Consider the following 18,701-nt stretch of genomic DNA (forward strand, 5'->3'; position numbering starts at 1 on the left):
GCCAATGTATACCCTTAGTAAATGCCCATTTGCTTCAAATTCACACAACCTGTTTTAATTATTCAGATACTTATTTTCATTGTGAAAATGTTTTTAAAATAATTTTGACTAGTAACTTTCACTAACAAGTAACATTTAATAATTCAATGACAGCAATTTAAGAGACATTAACTAATAATGTGGTTGCTTATAATTTTTGTAGGTTTCATTCCTGATTTCCAAAATGATTCCAGATACCTTAATGTACCTGAGCCAAAGGCTTTAACAGCAATGAAAGAAACACAGATTCAAATATTTAAAACTTTTAAAGTTCAAAACTATTGTATATTTTGAAGTATTCTAATAACTAAACTAAATGAATTGCAGTTTAGAAATAATCATAGTTATACAGACACTCGATTCTTGCTGACTCATTTATTGGAGGGGATGTTAAAACTGGGATACTTCCATAAGAGATAAAAATATGAAATGTAGTACACAGAGTTCCAGACACTATGCCATAATTACTAGAAAAAAAATGTGGTTTTGTCTTTTGATCAAAATGTGGGACACGGAGCCTACAGGTGTGCCTCTTACTTTAAGAAAAAGGGTTTAGGCATGGATCCTAAACAAGTGTATTAGTTTAAGCCTTATTGAACACAGTGCAACTTACATCCTGGTCTCAGAAAACATGTATGATTTCTCTGATAGATAGATGCTGTTGAATATGGAGGTTATGCAGCATTCATGAGTAAAGATGGTTTCATTCTGGTGCATTTAAGGGGAGTGATTTAGCCAAAAGAAGGGATAATGAAGCAAACAAGTTACAAGTCCTATTGAGGACAGATAAGAATTGATAGAGCCTGAAGAAGAGTGAGCACAAGTGACATGAATGTGATAAATAGAAGATAAAACCTTCATGACAAATGCCATCAGTTTTTTTACAAATGAAAAATATTTTACAGTTTCTACCCAGGTAGGAGATTTATTGCTTTTCAGACATTATTACCTTGGTTTAAGAACAGCTTAGTTCATGAACAATTTGGATTAAGAACTCTGCAAACCCAGAAGTAGGTGTTTTTGTTTGTGAACTTTGCCTTGGAATAAGAACATGTTTCACTTCCTGTTGTTTTTGTTTGTTTGTTTGTTTCCCCCCTGCTTCCTGTTGAGTGTGTTCCATTTGTAAATTGAGTCCCCTGCTGCTATGGGAAAGCACACCTTGGTTTAAGAATGCTTTGGTTTAAGAACGGACTTCCGGAACAGATTAAGTTCATAAACCAAGGTACCACTGTATATGGCATGTAGTAGTTACAGAAGAGTATATCTGTGGAGCCTTGTTCTTCTAACATGGACACATGTGTAGCAGAAGATGTATATTAAGGTGGATGTGGGAAATTAGATAAATGAAGGACTGGGCATCTTGAGCTTTTAGGGTGCAAATCTCTGCTTATATTACAGAGAACAAGACAGGGCAGTAAATGTGTCCTCATTTTAAAACAATATGTTTAAATAATACTTCTCTGTACATCAACGTGCATGGGTCACTTCTATTTTGTTCTTTCCCATACTAAAAAGCTACACTAAAAAGCCAAAGTAAACTACATAATGCTATCATCCTTTCTTCTTCAATAAGACAGTGCTGTTTTTTGGGGAAATATAGAGCCAACTATTAGTCTCCTGCGGATTCTTTGAGGTCTACTGGAAGGGTGTTTGGGGTATCTTCTAAATGTTATTGGATAAAAGCTGAGACTAGATATCCCACTGTTTTTAAAGAGCATGCTGAGGCAAACCACTGTTAAGTTGTGCAAGACTGCACATTTCTTTATTCTCATTTCTCAGCTCACATCCTGAAACACATATGGTCAGTGTTTTTGTTTTGACTCTGGTGATTTTTTTTTAAGAAAACCAATGTGAGAGAATACTTTAAATGATCTAATCTTTGTTTAAGGGTATTTTGCATGTGAAAGAAGGAAAATGTAGACTTGCTGAGGGGTGTCTAACCATTCACATCAATATTCACTGACACATCTTCACCAATACCCAGATAATACTTTTAAAGAAACAGTGATTGCCTAGTATAACAGGCAAAGGTGTCTCTCCTCCAGGTTGTGCAGTGGGCTCTGTCACTGCTGAGACGACAGCTGTACCTGCCAATAGTGTGGGCAGCTGGGAAGGCAGCAAAGTTCCCACCATGTTAGAAGAGTCCCACTGAGTTTAGTGGAACTTTATGTTAGGTCAATAGGTATAGGACTGCAAGCTTAATCTTCCAGTCTAATGTTACTCATATTTTACAGACTTCCATCTTTAGCATCTCCCTAAAAGGGGTATGTGAGTTAGGGTTAGATTTCTTCTAGACATGTTGGACTATGAAGAGAGCATAGGGTTTTGTCAGAGAATTAATCAGAATAATCTAGATAAAATGGCCAATCCTTTCTACAAGCCCAAACTAGGCAATGTTTTTGGTGGTTCTCTACTTCAGCAATGAGAAGAGAACTCTATGATTTGAGAACTGTTGTCCAATAGAACTATTTAAACAAGTACCGGTATTCTCAGAAAGGGTATAATCTATTATTACATGGTTCTGAAAGCTTTGAAACGTATTTGAAACAGTATATCAAAATTCTCAAGACCCATAAAGACCCAAATTAATAATGATCCGCTGCTGCAACATGCATACAGTGCAGTATCTTTGTTATATTGCCGGGCACTGTGACTTTACAGTCCTAACTATTTATGATGTACCAATAAAATGCTTGACATATTCCCATGAATTTACAACAACAGTGAGATGAGGTAGAACTCAGATGTAGAACATAGTGAAGTGGAAGGTTCTGAAGGGTGAAGCAGTGGCGGAACTTCATGCTCCGCCACCAGGGGGGTGGAGTGCAGGCAGGGGCGGGGCTGGAGTGCGTGCTGCCCGCAGGGGCATAGCGCACCGCCTGTGGGGGCGGGGCGCCCAGCGCGGGCGGGGGAGCAGCCATGATGGAACCCCACTGGGATGCGCTGCCGGGGGCAGAGGGCTCCCCCCACACTCCTCTTCCTCCACCAGTGGGGGAAAGATATTTCTCTCAGCATCAGGAAACCAATGTAGCACTCCTGCCTTAAAATAGGAGTTGCAAGTCTAAATACATACCTCGGGATGAAGTAGCTTCGGGATGAGTATTTTCGGGTTGCACTCTGTGGCGACCCGGAAGTAACGGAGCGCGCATGCGCAAACGCTCAAAATGACGTCACATGCATGTGTGGAAGTGGCGAATCGCGACCTGCAGATGCAGGTTGTGTTCGCTTTAGGGTGCGAACGGGGGTCCGGAACGGATCCCGTTCGCATCCAGAGGTACCACTCTACTGTTCTTTGTTTTAATTTATGTGGTTCCACTTCTTGATTTCACTGTTGTATCCATGACATCACATTCATTACCAGTTCTGCACCTACTGTATTTTTAAATTTTTCTACTAATGCAAAAAGTAGAATACTTTAAAGTAAACCTTTTTTACATACAGTGGTACCTCGTGCTTAACCTGAAACTGTTCTTAACCTGAAGCACCACTTTAGCTAATGGGGCCTCCTGCTGCTGCTGTGCCGCCGGAGCACAATTTCTGTTCTCATCCTGAAGCAAAGTTCTTAACCCGAGGTACTATTTCTGGGTTAGCGGAGTCTGTAACCTGAAGCGTATGTAACCTGAAGCGTATGTAACCTGAGGTACCACTGTACTACAAAGTGCCTTCATAAAGTTTAGATCCATTGCTTATGGGCAGAATAAATGAAAGCAAAGAATGATCTGGTTGCCACATATATCTTCCTTTAGAAAGCTTAAAGTGACTTATATATCCAGATGCCGTTCAGATCTACGTCTGTACAGCCTGGCTAACTCTACAACATCTGTTTCTTCTAGATTCTGCTGTTGGGTAATTCATTATTAGGAGCAACCAAAAAGTCCCCAAGATATGACAAGCTTCCAAGTTCTCTAGAACTCTTTATCAGGCAAGAAGTTACATATGTTGTGGTGAAATGAGGGAGATTTCCAGAACGATTCAGCTAGATATTGCTACCATAAGGTCATCTTGCAGGCATATCTTTAGGCGCCAGGGAATGTTATTGTTTTGGTTACTATGTTGTGTATTTTTGTGTTTTTATATTTTAAACCGCCCTGTGATCCTGGGACGAAGGATGGTAAATAAATACATACAGTAAATAAATACATACATATATAATTGCATTATTGGCATAGACATTTGCCTCATGGCTACAGCATCTTGACAAATCTTTCCTCTGCCTCCTATGCTTTCCTCCTCCACCAACTGTACTGATCATAAGCTTTAAAGTAAATCTTATATTGCACCATTTAAAAAGAAAACACAGATGGGGTTGCGTTAGAGAGGGAGAAACTGCATGTCTTTTTCTCAGTTTTTCTTTGCATCATGCCCACAAAAATGCCACATGCTTCATGACTCACTATAACAGAGGCTGAAGTTTCGCTTCATTTTTAAAAAAATGTGTCTGTATCATGAAGAGGGACTTAATGCACCCACTCATCATCCCACACCTCTTCACTAGCATGGTGCAATCTCAGTGGCCCAGTGGTATTTTTTGTAGGAATGAAATTCCTAATTTCTGCTGCATTCAACATTTTTCCCAATTCTGAACTGTACCATGTTTACCATTTCCAGCAAATAATCTACTTAGTTAACACAATGTTCTTGTCAGTTCCGAGAAACTGCAATTCTTCTCCCCACCTGATCTGCCAGGGTCATGTTGCATTGCATTTTGGAAATAAGAGACGAAAATAATAGTTTACTTGTAGATTGGCCAGCAAACACAAGATACAACAAACAACATTAAATTTCTAAAACTATTGTTAATATAACAACGGCTTGCAAATTATAATAACACAGTAAATAAGGGTGTGCACAATGAATCAAGCAGTTAAATTGCCTTAATTAGCATATTCCAGCTGTAAACTCATATAACAAAAAATGATTAGGTAATATGTTGCATTTTTTTTAATTACATGGATGTGGAGCTTAGAAACATGCATTATTTTTTTACTATGATATTGTAAACTTATTTATTATATTATTAGCCTTAAAACATTGTACTAGAACACCAAGATTCCCTTTGTACCAAACTTAGAATATACCAGTTACCCACAATGAGTGATTGTTGTTGTGTTCAAAATGGTATGTTCCATGCATCAAATGGTGAATTGTACCCAAAGGTGTTGTTACTTGCTTACTTATTTGCCATTTCACCTTTTTTTTTGTATGGGTTGTTATCATAGTCAGTTTTGATTTCTTATGGAGTTCTGTTTCAGGGAATGATCTAGATCTATGAATATAGATAGGAGATTTTCTTTAAGACTGTCTCCATCTTTCTTAAGCTGGTGAGCAGAAGAGCTTATTCAGTGCATTTATATCCCATCTTTTTCTCCAAGGAGTACATGGTTCACCCCCTCCATTGGTGCCTGCGGCAACCCTGTGAGGTAGGTTAAGAGCCTGTGACTGGCCCAGGGTAGCCCGGTGGCCTTTGTGGCTGAGTGGGGTTTTGGGCCCTGATCTAGCTTCCTAGAGTTATTCTGATATGGGGTAGCTATGTAAATTAAGTAGGCAAATAAATATGGGGAAAGCAAAATGTCACTTAGAAAAGGATCTGGAATATTTTCCTTGAAGCCTGAATTTGTCTTATTTTGGATTGTTTTATATGATGTTTTAATGTGTTATAAACTGCTAGGATATTTTTTCTTTAAAATATAAAGCAGCATAGAAATAATAATAATAATAATAATAATAATAATAATAATAATAATAATAATAATAATAAAATCAGCAGCCTTAATGCCATGTTTGAGCAGCTCAGGGCTACATCTTTGTTTTTGGCACATGTTTAAAACAATCCATTAGCATTATTAAGTAATTCACTAATGGCTCCTTGTTATCTTGGAAAAAAGTGAAATGTGGAGTGCAACAGAATTATGCCCTGGATCTGTTGTTTTTCAGTGTCTTTATAAACGACTTGGATTAAGGAGTTGAGGGAATGCTAATCAAATATGCAGATAGCACAAGCTAACAAAATGAATTTCAGTGGGGACAAATGTAAGGTTCTACACTTAGACAGGAAGAACCAGCTGCACCAGTATAAGATGGGAGACACCTGGCTTGCCAGTAGTACATGTGAAAAGGATCAAGGGGTCTTAGACATGAGTCAGCAGTGTGATGCAGCAGCAGCAGCAGCAGGAAAAAAACCCAGATGCCTGTGCGAAACCCTCAAGCAGGATCTGAGCGCAAGAGCTCTCTCCCCTTCATGGTCTCCAGCAACTGTTATTTGGAAGCATTCCTGCCTCCAGCTGTGGAGACAGAGAGTACCCATAGTGTCTAGTAGCCAATGGTGGTCTTTGCCATGAATTTATACAGTCATCTTTTAAAGCCATCTAAGTTATTGGCCATCACTGCCTCCTATGGGAGCAAGTTCCATACTTTAACTTTGCAGTGAGTGAAGAAGTTCTTTCTTTTGTCTGTCCTGAATTTTCCAACTTTCTGCTTCTTGAATATCCATGAGTTCTAATGTTAAACTAGATAGAGAAGAGCTTTCTCTATCCACTTCATGCCGTGCATAATTTTGTAAACTTATATCATGTTGCCTCTTACTCACCTTTTCTAGTCTAAACTATAAAGTCCCAAACACTGCAGCCTTTCTGCACAGGGGAGGCACTCCATCCTCTTGATCATTTTGGTTGCCCTTTTCTGAACTTTTTTCCACTTCTACAATATCTTTTTTGAGGCGAGGTGACCAGTACTGTACACAGGTTTCCAAATGTGTTTGCACCGTAGAGTTGTATAGTGGCATTATGATATCAATAGTTCATTTTCAATTCCTTTCCTAATGATCCCTAGCGTGGAATTTGCCTTTTTCACAGCTGGCAAGCACTGGGTCTGTCAGTGCAAGCATTTCAATCCTCCCTCTCCTTCACAGCACACTGTTCTGTAGGTTGTTCTGATCCCCCCCAAACCAGCAGGGAGGGGGCATGTGCGGGTAGCATTGCGGGGATCACTGTTGCTCCAGCAGAGGTCTTTATGTAGGCTTCTGCTGATGATACCCATTCCTTGAATCTGGCCTATTATGTTCACCTAAAGTGTGAATTTTACAGGTGTTTGGAAACATGTAGGTACATTTATCAGAGAACCAACTGTTATTTTTTCACTTACAATGTAGGAAATGGTTTTTAGACAGTGAAGTCAAACCCTAAAGGTGAAATTGGGTTGCAGTCCCGTTCTGTCCCATTCCACCACTACTCTGTCCCATTCCACCCCTGCTCTGCTCTGCTCCTGCCCCACACCCTTTCAGCGTCAAAAAGAGTGGGTGTATGCATGCTGATCCTGCACAAGCAGGGAGGTGCCTGTATGCACTTACCTGGGAGTATGTTTCAGAACTTTATAGGTTTATGTATTTCTGAGCAGGTATGTATGAGATTGTACTGTTAATGTTTATTTTAGAGCATTGGGAGTACAGTCATACCTCAGGTTACAGATGCTTCAGGTTGCGCGTTTTCGGGTTGCGTACCACGCCAAACCCGGAAGTACCGGAACAGGTTACTTCTGGGTTTCAGCGCATGCACAGAAGTGTCGAATCGCGACTCGCGTGTGCGCAGACATGGTGCTGCAGGTTGCAAATGATGCGGGTTGCGAACGTGCCTCCCGCACAGATCATGTTGGCAACCCAAGCGTCCACTGTATGACTATATTAGTGGCCGCTTCAGCTTTAGACTAGGGCAGATTATCCTCTCCAGATAATGTTGGTCTACAACTCTCATCAGCCCCAACTGGCATAGCCAGTGGTCAAGGATGATAGGAGTTGTAATCCCAACAATATCTGAAAGACACCACATTGGCTACTCAGGATTAAGGTGTATTCTCCACTTTTGATCCTTGGAACTTGTGTGCATGTGCATGTGCACGCACGCACACTCACTCAATCTCTCACACTCTAAAAAGTTCCTTGTTGCCTGCAGTGGCCTATTTTCACAGGCATCATTTCTTACCATAGCTTTGTTAAAAAGACAATAGATTCTTGTGTCAGTCTTATTGGCACCAGTTTTGTATAATACAGGAAACACCATTTCCTTTTAGGGCTGGAAAATTAACTTGGATCACGCTTTTCCCTTTTTATTGCTAATCAGGACACACCCCGGGAAACCTGGCTTTCTGATTCTGGAAAAGGAACGGGAAGCAGCATCAGCATTCATTTTATATCCTATTTTTTCTGAAAATACTTTACTATTTTACCATTGAGGGCAGTGATTTGAAGAAAGTATATCTAACAACCTAATCCTATATGAATGTACATGGAAGAAGGACTTTGCTTATTTATCACTATATAACTGTGTTGAAGGACTACTTCAGCCATTACAATTTCCTACTTAAGCTTGCTATCTAGGTTCTAACAACTGGTGGACAACTTCAGGCCCTTGCTCTTGCTTCTTAGGGTACTTTATTGTTAAACTGGACTTGGAGCAGACAGCCAGTCAAACAAACAAACGAACAAAGGACACCTTCAAATAAACAACTGTCCTCTGAAAACCATTCAAATGGAGGAATGTCCTCTGTTAATGTGGGACACATGGCCACCATAGGAGAAATATTTCCCCCCACTATTCATTGTGATGTCATTACGATTGATTTTATCTTTATCCCTCTGAGCAGAGTTTTGTTCCTCCATAAAAGGTCATGTAAGCTTGGAGAAAAACCAGACTAAAACTGAAAAAGTCAGTAGACACCCCTCTCATTTCTGTCTTGGATAATGATCTGCTGGATCTTGGTTTCCTGGGCTTGGAAAACACAAGGGACTTTCTGACTCAGTTGGTGGAAACAACGTGATTGCTTTATTAAAGTACAGTTCTACTTCCCACTGTGAACTGAATGCACAATAAGAAGTTAAACTCTTCCTGTCATCATAAGATTCTGCTTTATATTTTCAAAGGAAGTGAAACATTGGGAAAGGAACAGCAAGTTTAAAATAGATATTTCAGTTTCCAGTATAAAATCATATTAATATGTGGATAACTAACTTAATAGCAGATTCTAAGCAACTATTTTCAAAAACCAGAGATTTCTATAATGAGCCAGTATTACTTTTGTAGTACAGGCAAGGCTGATTTAGGCGTGTCCAAATGATGTGTGATCGTGCACACATGCACAGTGCCAAACCCGGAAGTAGCCCCAAAACATCATAAAGATGTCACAAAAAGGGGTGGGGTGGGCTTACTTGTGCTCTGCCAACATGTGCAGAGGCCTGGAACATAACCCCTGTGCAAAACAAGGATTGTCTGCAGTTAACTCCCCACTCCTCACTTTATGAACATAACAGTATTTGGGTGAAAAAATGCTTTGTTGTTTTCTGCATGAACACATGGGCTTATTTCTTCATTTTACAATTTTATTGTAATTTTAAATGGAACAACACAACTAAAACTAATAACTAATAATATAACAAATCAAATACAAATATTACTATTACTATTTTTCAGTCTGAGTGGCTGAATGTCACTTCTACTAAGTAGTTAATGAGCCACATATACTGGAAATTCATCATACAGATGAAATATGCAAACGGGCATATTTCAATCTTTTGGCAAAGGGTAAACACACATTGACCTGGTTTGAATGTAAACTATGGCTTAGCATTCAGTGTATGAGTCTTACGCTCATGTGTGTCTCCCCACTCCTCCAGTGCAGCCATAGGAAAGCGATTGGAAGCTTTACTTAGGTTTTCAAATAGCTACAATTATAGATAACTATCTATCTATCTATCTATCTATAACAGCTAATACTGTACTTAATTTGGTCTTTCATCTATTTGTGGTTCCCTGGCAAGGGGCTTGCCCTACATATTTCCCATTGGTTCTCAACACCTTACTGCTTTATGCCAGATCAGTGAAAGGGAAATCAGCTGTTATTCAAAACTTAAGTGTCAGATCAACCCATTAACCTGGAATGCATAATTGAGACCTGGGTCGTGTGGGTGGTCATGTCTATTGTTACAGATCTAGGATAATGGAGTTTGGGGGTGCAAGGGCACCCATAACTGCTAGTTAGTTCATGTTAGAAACCAATACATGGTTGAATTTAGATAATATTTGGAGTATTGGAGAGAAGATGCAGATGTTAGATTTAAAATATGGGCTGAACCAGGGGTTTGGACTAGATGACCATTGGAGTCCCTTCCAGCTCTACAATCCTATGAATCTATGGAGACTCCAGTTAGACTGTTTTATTGGATCACCGTGTTTTGTTTTATACTGTTTTTATTTATTTTCATGATGCAGAAGGAATCACCTTGTTGACCACCTGTGACCTTGTCCATCTTTGCTTGTTGAATCAGTACTTCCAGTGTACAGGATCCAGTATACCTGAATATGAAGTAGTAGATACCTCTTTTAGAGAGGGGTATCTACCTGTAAGTGGCAGTGGTACAGACTTTATTGAAAACATCTTAATCAGACCCTTCTGGCTATATTATTGCTCCGTTTCATAACTGGGCAAGGTATGTGAACGTGTGGTGGTGAGGTTGTGGATGAAACTGATTATGTAGCTCCCATCCGGTCTGGCTTTTGGCCTGGTTTGGGGTGGTGATATTGAAATTGCCTTGATTGCCATAGTGGGTGACTTGCACTGTGAGAAAGATAAAAATATAGCCTTATTGGTTCTGCTTGGTGATCTGACACTGTTGCTCAATGTGGAAGTGAGGGGCCTTTTTCTAGCTTCAGCTTATTTACCAGCTATGACCATTGCTAACACATTTGAATTGCTGTGGTTATCCATAAGTCAACTCCGGTTTAAATTACTGCAGGATGCTTCATGTGAGGCTGCCATTGAAAAGCATTTATGCCACAGCAAAATGGTACAAAATGTTCCAACTGGGTCAGGATTTTGGCTGTATTTTAACTATATGCATTTTAACTATGTTACACATATTTTATTTTATTTGTGCAGGTTGCTGCACAATATTTTACATCAATTTTGTTTTTCTCTGCATGAACTCAAATCAAGATACAGTGGTACCTCGGGATGCGAATGGGATCTGTTCCGGAGCCCCGTTCACATCCTGAACAGAACGTAAGATGCGACAGCGCATATGCGCGAATCGCGTTTCTCCGCTTCTGCGCAAGTGCGTTGTTGGTTTCTGCTTTCTTCTCTGTGCAGCGAAGTGCTTGTCACGAGACAGGTTGTTTACATTCCACAGTAAATGCACTGTTGGGTTTTCTCACGGGAACGGAGACTGGATGTGACGTACACTGGTTTCCTGTTTTTCACTGTTCTTTGCAGTTTCATTTTTTTTTTCTCTCCGTGCTTTAGAGGAGAGAGGATGCATTTTCTGCTCCGGCAGAGGGAAGATGTTTTTCTGTAACTTACCAGCTTTGAAATGTAAATAAAGCAATATAGAGTATGTTGGCACGTACTTTTCATCATTCCGCTGTTAACGGGACACTGCTTATCTCCAACATTTGGTTATGGGCCCAGAAAAACGCAGTGTTTTGAGAATGGACTCCAGAAGTCGGGCTCCTGGCAAAGGAACAAAGGAGCAAAGAAACGGAGTGCCGGCAGAGGATTGGAACAGCGGCAGAGGGACGGATCGCACGGTATCTGCTCTGCGCGTCAAAATGATTGATGTGAGGTATGTGCTACTGCTCCGGGCAGCCTGCCAGCTTCTAATTAATGGCTTTAAGGCTGGACTTTGAACTTTTAAAGCCGTTTTCCACGGCACAAGCGTAGTGGCTTGGATGGCTGGGAAAGTGAAAGTAACTTTGAATTTGCCTTTGGAATGAGGTTTGAAGTAAGCAGAGCAGCACAGACGCAGCCAGTATAAAGCAGCTTGATTTAAAGCAGCAGAGATGGCTAGCTGCACAAAGCTAGCTGATGCTTTTGGGATTCCTAAGCTCAATAAGAAAAATTACGCGGACTGGGTTTTGTATGCAGAGGCAATTCTGCGGAAAGAGGGTCTGTTTGAGGTGATTACAGACAACCCCCCAGCTCCAATTACAGATGCATGGGAAGCTAAGGATTCCAAAGCAAGGGGAACTCTTACATTGATAGTATCCCCAGAAGAGCTCTGTCTATTGCGTGATAAGACCTCAGCCAGAGAAATTTGGGACGCTTTGAGAGAGGCTCACTTGAGGACAGAAGCTGGATCCACTATGTTTTACTTTAACAAGCTGCATAATATGGCTCTTGCTGAAGGTGGAGATGTGCGTATACATCTGATGGAGATGCAGAATCTGAGACATGAGCTGCAACAGAGAGGACTCAACTTTCCTGAGGCTGTGTATTCCTTCATGATACTACAATCTTTGGGTTCAGGTTGGGAGTCTGTTGCAACCCAGATTGCTGTACAGCCAACTGCTCAGCTGACAGTGGACTATATTACTGCCGTGATTCAGAATGAAGCAGATCGCCGGGGTGCTGGCTGCATGGGAAAGGGGGAGTCTTCACAGACGTCATCCCATAGTGCAGTGGAACCACCAGATGGCGCCAAAGCTTTGAAGGCAGTGAAATGCTACTCGTGTGGATGTCTAGGCCATATGAAGAGGGAATGCAAATATCCCAAGGCCAAGACAGAGCAGCGCAGCGAAAGCTCATCGCGTGGAAAAGGCCGAGGCAAAGGCAAAGGTCCGGTGTCCAGGACAACGCAGCACAAGGCAATGGTCTCACGCTTCACTCCAAAGGTTGCAGAGGTCCAGAAGACGTCTAGATCTTTCTTCGTTGTTGATTCAGCGGCGACCCACCACATGTGCAACGATAAGAGACTGTTTGTGTCTTTTACACCGCAGGAAGGTGCGATTCACCAGGCGGATGACCACACAATCCCCAGTAAAGGCTACGGAACTGTTGTTCTTCACAGTTTGGACTTATCGATACAGAATGTGCTTTATGTGCCGGATGCCAAACATAATCTGCTCAGCGTTGGACAGCTGAATGAGCGGAAAATTGACGTTTCCTTTAAGAACAAAAGGTGCATCATCACAAAGAAAAATGATTATGTATTGTATGCTGAATATGTTGATCGTTTGTTTGTTTTGTATTATGATGATGTTGTGCAGGATGACACTTGTTGCATTGCTGGTTCTAACAAAAGTTTGCATGCAGAATGTATTCACGATTTTCATAGAAAATTTGGTCATTTGCATTTTGAGGCAGTATCTAAAATGCCTGCCTTGGTTGAAGGTATGACTATTAAACCCTGCAGATACCACATGAAGTGCAAGGCATGCGCAGCAAACAAGGTGAAAATGGCTGCGAAAGGTAAGGTGTCTAGTAGGCAAGCTACAGAACCATACCAGGTTGTTCATGCTGATTTAGTTGGACCACTAGCGCCCTCTTTGGGTGGAAATAGGTACTTCATGGTTCTCATTGATGCATTTTCCAGGTATATTTATGTGTACAATCTCAAGCAGAAATCAGAGGCTTTTCCTAGGTTCAAGGAATTCTGTGCTTGGTTGGAAAATGTGCATGGTAAGAAGATAAAGACTCTTTTCTCTGATCGCGGGGGAGAATTCACTTCTCAGCAGTTTGAAGCTTTTCTGACTGAGAAAGGAATTCAACACGATTTGTCTAGTCCTCGCTCGCCATGGCAGAATGGACTTTGCGAGAGGGCAAATCAAACATTGCTTCAAGGGTTAAAAACCTTGCTGCATGATGCCAATCTTCCAGAGAGTTATTGGGCCGAATCTCTCTCGTGTTTTGTTTACAGTTACAATCGCAGGTTATCTTCAGCGATTGGTTGTACCCCCTATGAGAAGATGTTTGGCAAGAAGCCATACATCAAACACATGAAAATTTTTGGTTCTGACATGTGGGTTCACTCACCACAAAATTCCAAGTTAGACAAGCGTGGATTGCATGGTATCTTTCTAGGTTATCAGAAAGGTTCTTACAGAATAATGATGACTGACTCTAAGACAATTAAGCTCACAAGAAGTGTTGAGTACAATGCCAAGTGGGGGGAGAATGTGGGAATTTTCCAATGTTATCCTGATGACAGTGATGAGACTGAGGATAGTCAAAAGCAACCGCAACAACCCACACCCACTGATGAAGGTTCTGATTCTGAGTCTGAAACTGAATCGGGTGATTCAGAGGATTTCAAGAGTGCGAAAGCCTCTATGCGACCCTCTGAAAGCTCTGATCAAGAATTGGAGGAACCATTGTTCACAATAGGTCACTTTTCTCCTAAAAAGGAAGAGGAAAGTGTTGAAGACTTAAGGCTAATTCGCAGGTCACAGAGAGCCACAAAAGGCAGACCTCCAAAGAGATTTGCTGATGAGTTTGCTAAGATAGCAGTAACAGCTGTTAAAAGCTCCAAGAAGGTATTTGAACCTTCAAGTTTCCAAGAAATCCAGGATTTGGATTCAAAGGAAGCTGAGCCATGGTTAAATGCCATGAAGGCTGAGCTTGATTCCTTAGAAAGGAACAAAACATGGGAGCTAGTTCCAGTAGTTCCAGGAATGAAACTGCTTGGAAGCAAATGGGTCTTCAAAGCAAAGACTGATCAAAATGGTAAGATAGTCAGACACAAAGCCAGATTGGTAGCCAGAGGTTTTGCACAGGTACCAGGTGAAGACTATCACGAGACCTACTCACCCACAGTGAGGTATGAGAGCATTAGGCTTATGCTCAAGCTAGCTGCAGAGGAAAATCTACACATTAGTCACCATGATGTAAATACAGCTTTTCTGTACGGATCTCTAGATGAATCCCTTTATATGCTTCCACCTGATGGCGTACAGATAAAACAGGGATTTGTTTGTGCTCTGAAGAAATCCCTTTATGGTCTCAAACAAAGTGCACGGTGTTGGCACACAAAACTCACTGAAGTATTGTTTTCTCTAGGTTTTCAGCAAGGGAAAGCTGATCCATGTGTATTTGTCAAAGAGGAGGGGCAAAAGAAACTGTACTGTTTGTTTTATGTTGATGATCTTTTATTCTTTTGGGAGGATGTCACAATGTACAATAACGCCCTAGCTCAACTGAAAGAGCACTTTGACATGAAAGATCTTGGTGAGGTAAACAACTACCTATCTCTGGAAATAGAGAGAGATCAAGATGGTAACATTCTAGTACACCAGTCACGGAAAATTGCTGATGTGTTAAGCAAACTAAACCTGATGGATGCTAACCCTGTAGACACACCGATGACAACAGGTTATCAGGTAGATGACACTGAAGAAGCATTTTCTGACACTACACTGTACAGAAGTGTGCTAGGCAAGCTAAACTTCATTGCCAGATGTTCAAGACCAGACATTGCTGTTAGCTGTAATTTGCTAAGCAGACAAGTCAACAATCCTACTGTTAAGGATTGGAAAGCTCTGAAACGCATAGCGCGGTATTTGAAAGGCACTATGCATTACAGACTGAGATTTAACAATCAGAAGTCTGGTGGTCTTGAGATATTTGCAGATGCAAGTTTTGGAAGTGACTCTACAGACAGGAAAAGTACGTCTGGAGTTTGCTATAAGTACAATCAGGGTCTTTTTGATTGGTCATGCAAGAAGCAAACAACAGTTAGCTTAAGTACTTGTGAAGCTGAACTGAATGCACTGTCTTATTCACTTAAAGATTGTGAATGGTTGTTACAATTGTGCAAAGACATGAAAATTCCTGTCAAATGTCCAATCCAGGTTTACCAGGACAACAAAGCATGTTTGGCTTTGCTGAATTCTGAAGGTTGTAAGCAAAGCACGAAGCACTTGCAATTGAAGTTGCAACATGCTAGAGAACGTATTCAGAAGGGACTCGTAACGGTGTCCTATATGCCAGGTAATGAAATTCCTGCTGATGTATTGTCCAAGATTGTATCAAGGGATCAACACTGTACCTATGTGCAGAAGTTGGGTTTGTACTGATATTGTACGAACACGCTGCCCAGAGATGTTCACAGAAAGGGGGAGGATGTTGGTTTCTGCTTTCTTCTCTGTGCAGCGAAGTGCTTGTCACGAGACAGGTTGTTTACATTCCACAGTAAATGCACTGTTGGGTTTTCTCACGGGAACGGAGACTGGATGTGACGTACACTGGTTTCCTGTTTTTCACTGTTCTTTGCAGTTTCATTTTTTTTTTTCTCTCCGTGCTTTAGAGGAGAGAGGATGCATTTTCTGCTCCGGCAGAGGGAAGAAGTTTTTCTGTAACTTACCAGCTTTGAAATGTAAATAAAGCAATATAGAGTATGTTGGCACGTACTTTTCATCATTCTGCTGTGCACGGGACACTGCTTATCTCCAACATGCGTGACGTCATTTTGACCGTCTGCGCAAGCAGCGAAACCCAGAAGTAACAAGCTCTGTTACTTCTGGGTCACCACAGAGCGCAACCCAAAAGCGCTCAACCTGAAGTATATTTATGACTGTACTGGGGCTAACATGTAAAACCCTAAATGGCATGGGACTTGAGTACCATCTTCTGTATATCTCCCTGTTTGTTCTGGTCATCATCTGACCTACTACTCCAGCTCATCCAACCCCATGGTGCCCAGTGGCTGGCTACCAGGGAGTTTTCTGTTGTAGTAACCATCTTGTGGAATGCATTGCCAACTAAGATTCATCAGGCCCTATACCAGTCTGCTGCTGAACATATCCTGTTGCCCCTCTTGCTATTTGTTCCTGAAGGTGCATGCCCTTCACTGCAAACAGCAGGGAAGGGCACTATTTTTAGCAGGAAACTGGTGTGAGTCTTCAATCAGGAGTGCAATATATATCAGGTGGGCCACAACTGCTTTTTATTTGAAAAATAAATTGGTGAAGTAGTTTGGTCCTCATCATGTGCTTGTCCTACATCAACAGGTCTGGTAACAAACCTGAATTTGTGATACAGCTGCTTTATGTTTGCCTAGAGGGAAACTGTTCTGCTACCTCCTGGTTCATTCGACCTGTCATGAAAAGGTGGGTAAGAATGTGACTTGTTCTATGCTCTCCTAACTTTTTCGGTTTCTGAATATGAGCCTTTTCTTGTTCATTGTTCTGCATGGACCTGCTTCTTGTGGTGGATGATGTTTCAACTGAAATTTCAGTAGGCTTGGGTCCTCTGCAGTGACCTGTGAGAGAGTTGTAGCAACTCCTGGATCTTTATCACATGGGAAGTCATGGAACCTGAAAGGAAGTAGGGTTGGTGAAGTAGAGTTTTGGGTTGGGAAATTCATCTAAAGATCAGATTAGGGCTTATCCTCTACTGCTGTTCCTTCCCATCTTTAATTCCTTTTGGGAGACGGGGCCTTATCTCTCATTATTAAAACAAGGAAAAGCATTTGGATTTGCTTATGTGATGGGAAAGAAGTAAACTTAAGGCTTTATAGAAATCACATTTTCCCAGCTGTTCCATAATAATAATGATGATGTTTGGGAATTTTGAAAATAGAGAATAGGATCCTTATATAACATTCACATCAATAAAAATGAACCCTGTGGCTTCTTGTTCTTTTCCTCTGAGATATTTGTTATTGGCCAGTATCAAGGACAGGATATGAATCTAAGATGTAGGACCATCAGCCAGTCCTACAATGATGAGAAGGGTTGTTGTTTTTTACATTTTAATAAGAGTTTTTCACGTCTTCAGGAAACACTCCAACCAATGCTTTTAAAACTGGAAAGCTGAATCATTAAAAAAAAAATCCTGATTCAATATGGTTTTGTGGGACTCAAGAGATCTGGGCTGTTTTTGGCTTCGTCACTAACTTCCTGTGATGTTAGCCCAATTGCTTAATTTCCGTGTGCTTTCATTTCCTTCTCTGTAAATTAGGATACTGATGTTTGCTTAACTAGCAGGTGTGTTGTGTGGGAATACATTAACTAATATTTAATAATATATATTGAGAAATCTGCATAAAGACATCCTGCTCATGTGTTGTTATTTGTGTACAATTGTTGCGGCCATGTGTTCTTCAGGGCAGAGAATTATATTTTCAATATATTTGCAATTTTGTAAAATACCACTCTTTCAAGGCCACATCACTGTATTGTTGCAACAATAACAAGTTTAGCAACCCTTATATCACTAGAACAAATAGCCATATATGCCACCTCAAGATTACAATATACGTAATTCAGCATGATCATCACAAATATGCCTGTAATAAAGCATTCAGTGCTGGTATTTGAAGTAAATAACTGTCAATATTGAAGAAATAGCATGCAAATGCAATAATCTAAAATTAGAATAATCAGGAATTTCTGTGAAAATCTGCTGCTCAAGCTTGAGAAAACAGAATTCAGGGTAGGATTCTTCCAATACTTTTTGCACATAACCTTTTTTTTCTAGGCATGAGACAAGCAAAGTGCGGATGAGACCTTAGTTCAATATCATCCATAGTATCAAGGGTACAAGACATCAGGAAATTCCGCTGAGCAAACCCTACTAAAATGAACAAGACCTATGCAAAAGCACAGGAAGTGCTTCTAGAATGGATCATTTTGTTCTGAGTGTGTTTTTACGTTGTTGGAAACTGAGCGTAGCTTACACTTATCATGATGACATGTGATTGGAACAAATAAAGTATTAGCTACTGAGAGGTCACATCCGATCACCTAATGCCAACAGTATAAAAATGCCAATTACATGTGCTGTTTTGTTTAGGTAGCTTTGCAAATGCAACTAGCTGCTTCCCACTACTCAGGGTGCTTCCAGGCCACCTGCTTATAGAGCATTCATTCTGATTTCTTTGCAACGAGACTAGACAGAGTTGG

General features: G+C 40.8%; 1 protein-coding gene across 5 annotated transcripts in view; it reads left to right on the forward strand.

Annotated features, from left to right (window-relative positions):
• Positions 1-18,701, forward strand: part of FLT1 (fms related receptor tyrosine kinase 1) — a 142,004-nt gene that overhangs the window by 12,737 nt on the left and 110,566 nt on the right. For 3 of the 5 annotated variants that reach the window (XM_081909316.1, XM_081909315.1, XM_081909312.1), the window contains exons 3-4: positions 3,873-4,035; positions 16,856-16,904. The exons of 1 other annotated variant lie outside the window; for it this stretch is intronic. The gene's annotated coding sequence lies outside the window, so the exon portion shown is untranslated. The remainder of the gene's footprint in view (positions 1-3,872; positions 4,036-16,855; positions 16,905-18,701) is intronic. One more of the 5 variants, XM_081909313.1, reaches the window with a different exon arrangement.

Source organism: Podarcis melisellensis, assembly GCF_964234715.1.
Source record: "Podarcis melisellensis genome assembly, chromosome: 4".
In the NCBI taxonomy this organism is placed as follows: Eukaryota; Metazoa; Chordata; class Lepidosauria; order Squamata; family Lacertidae; genus Podarcis; species Podarcis melisellensis.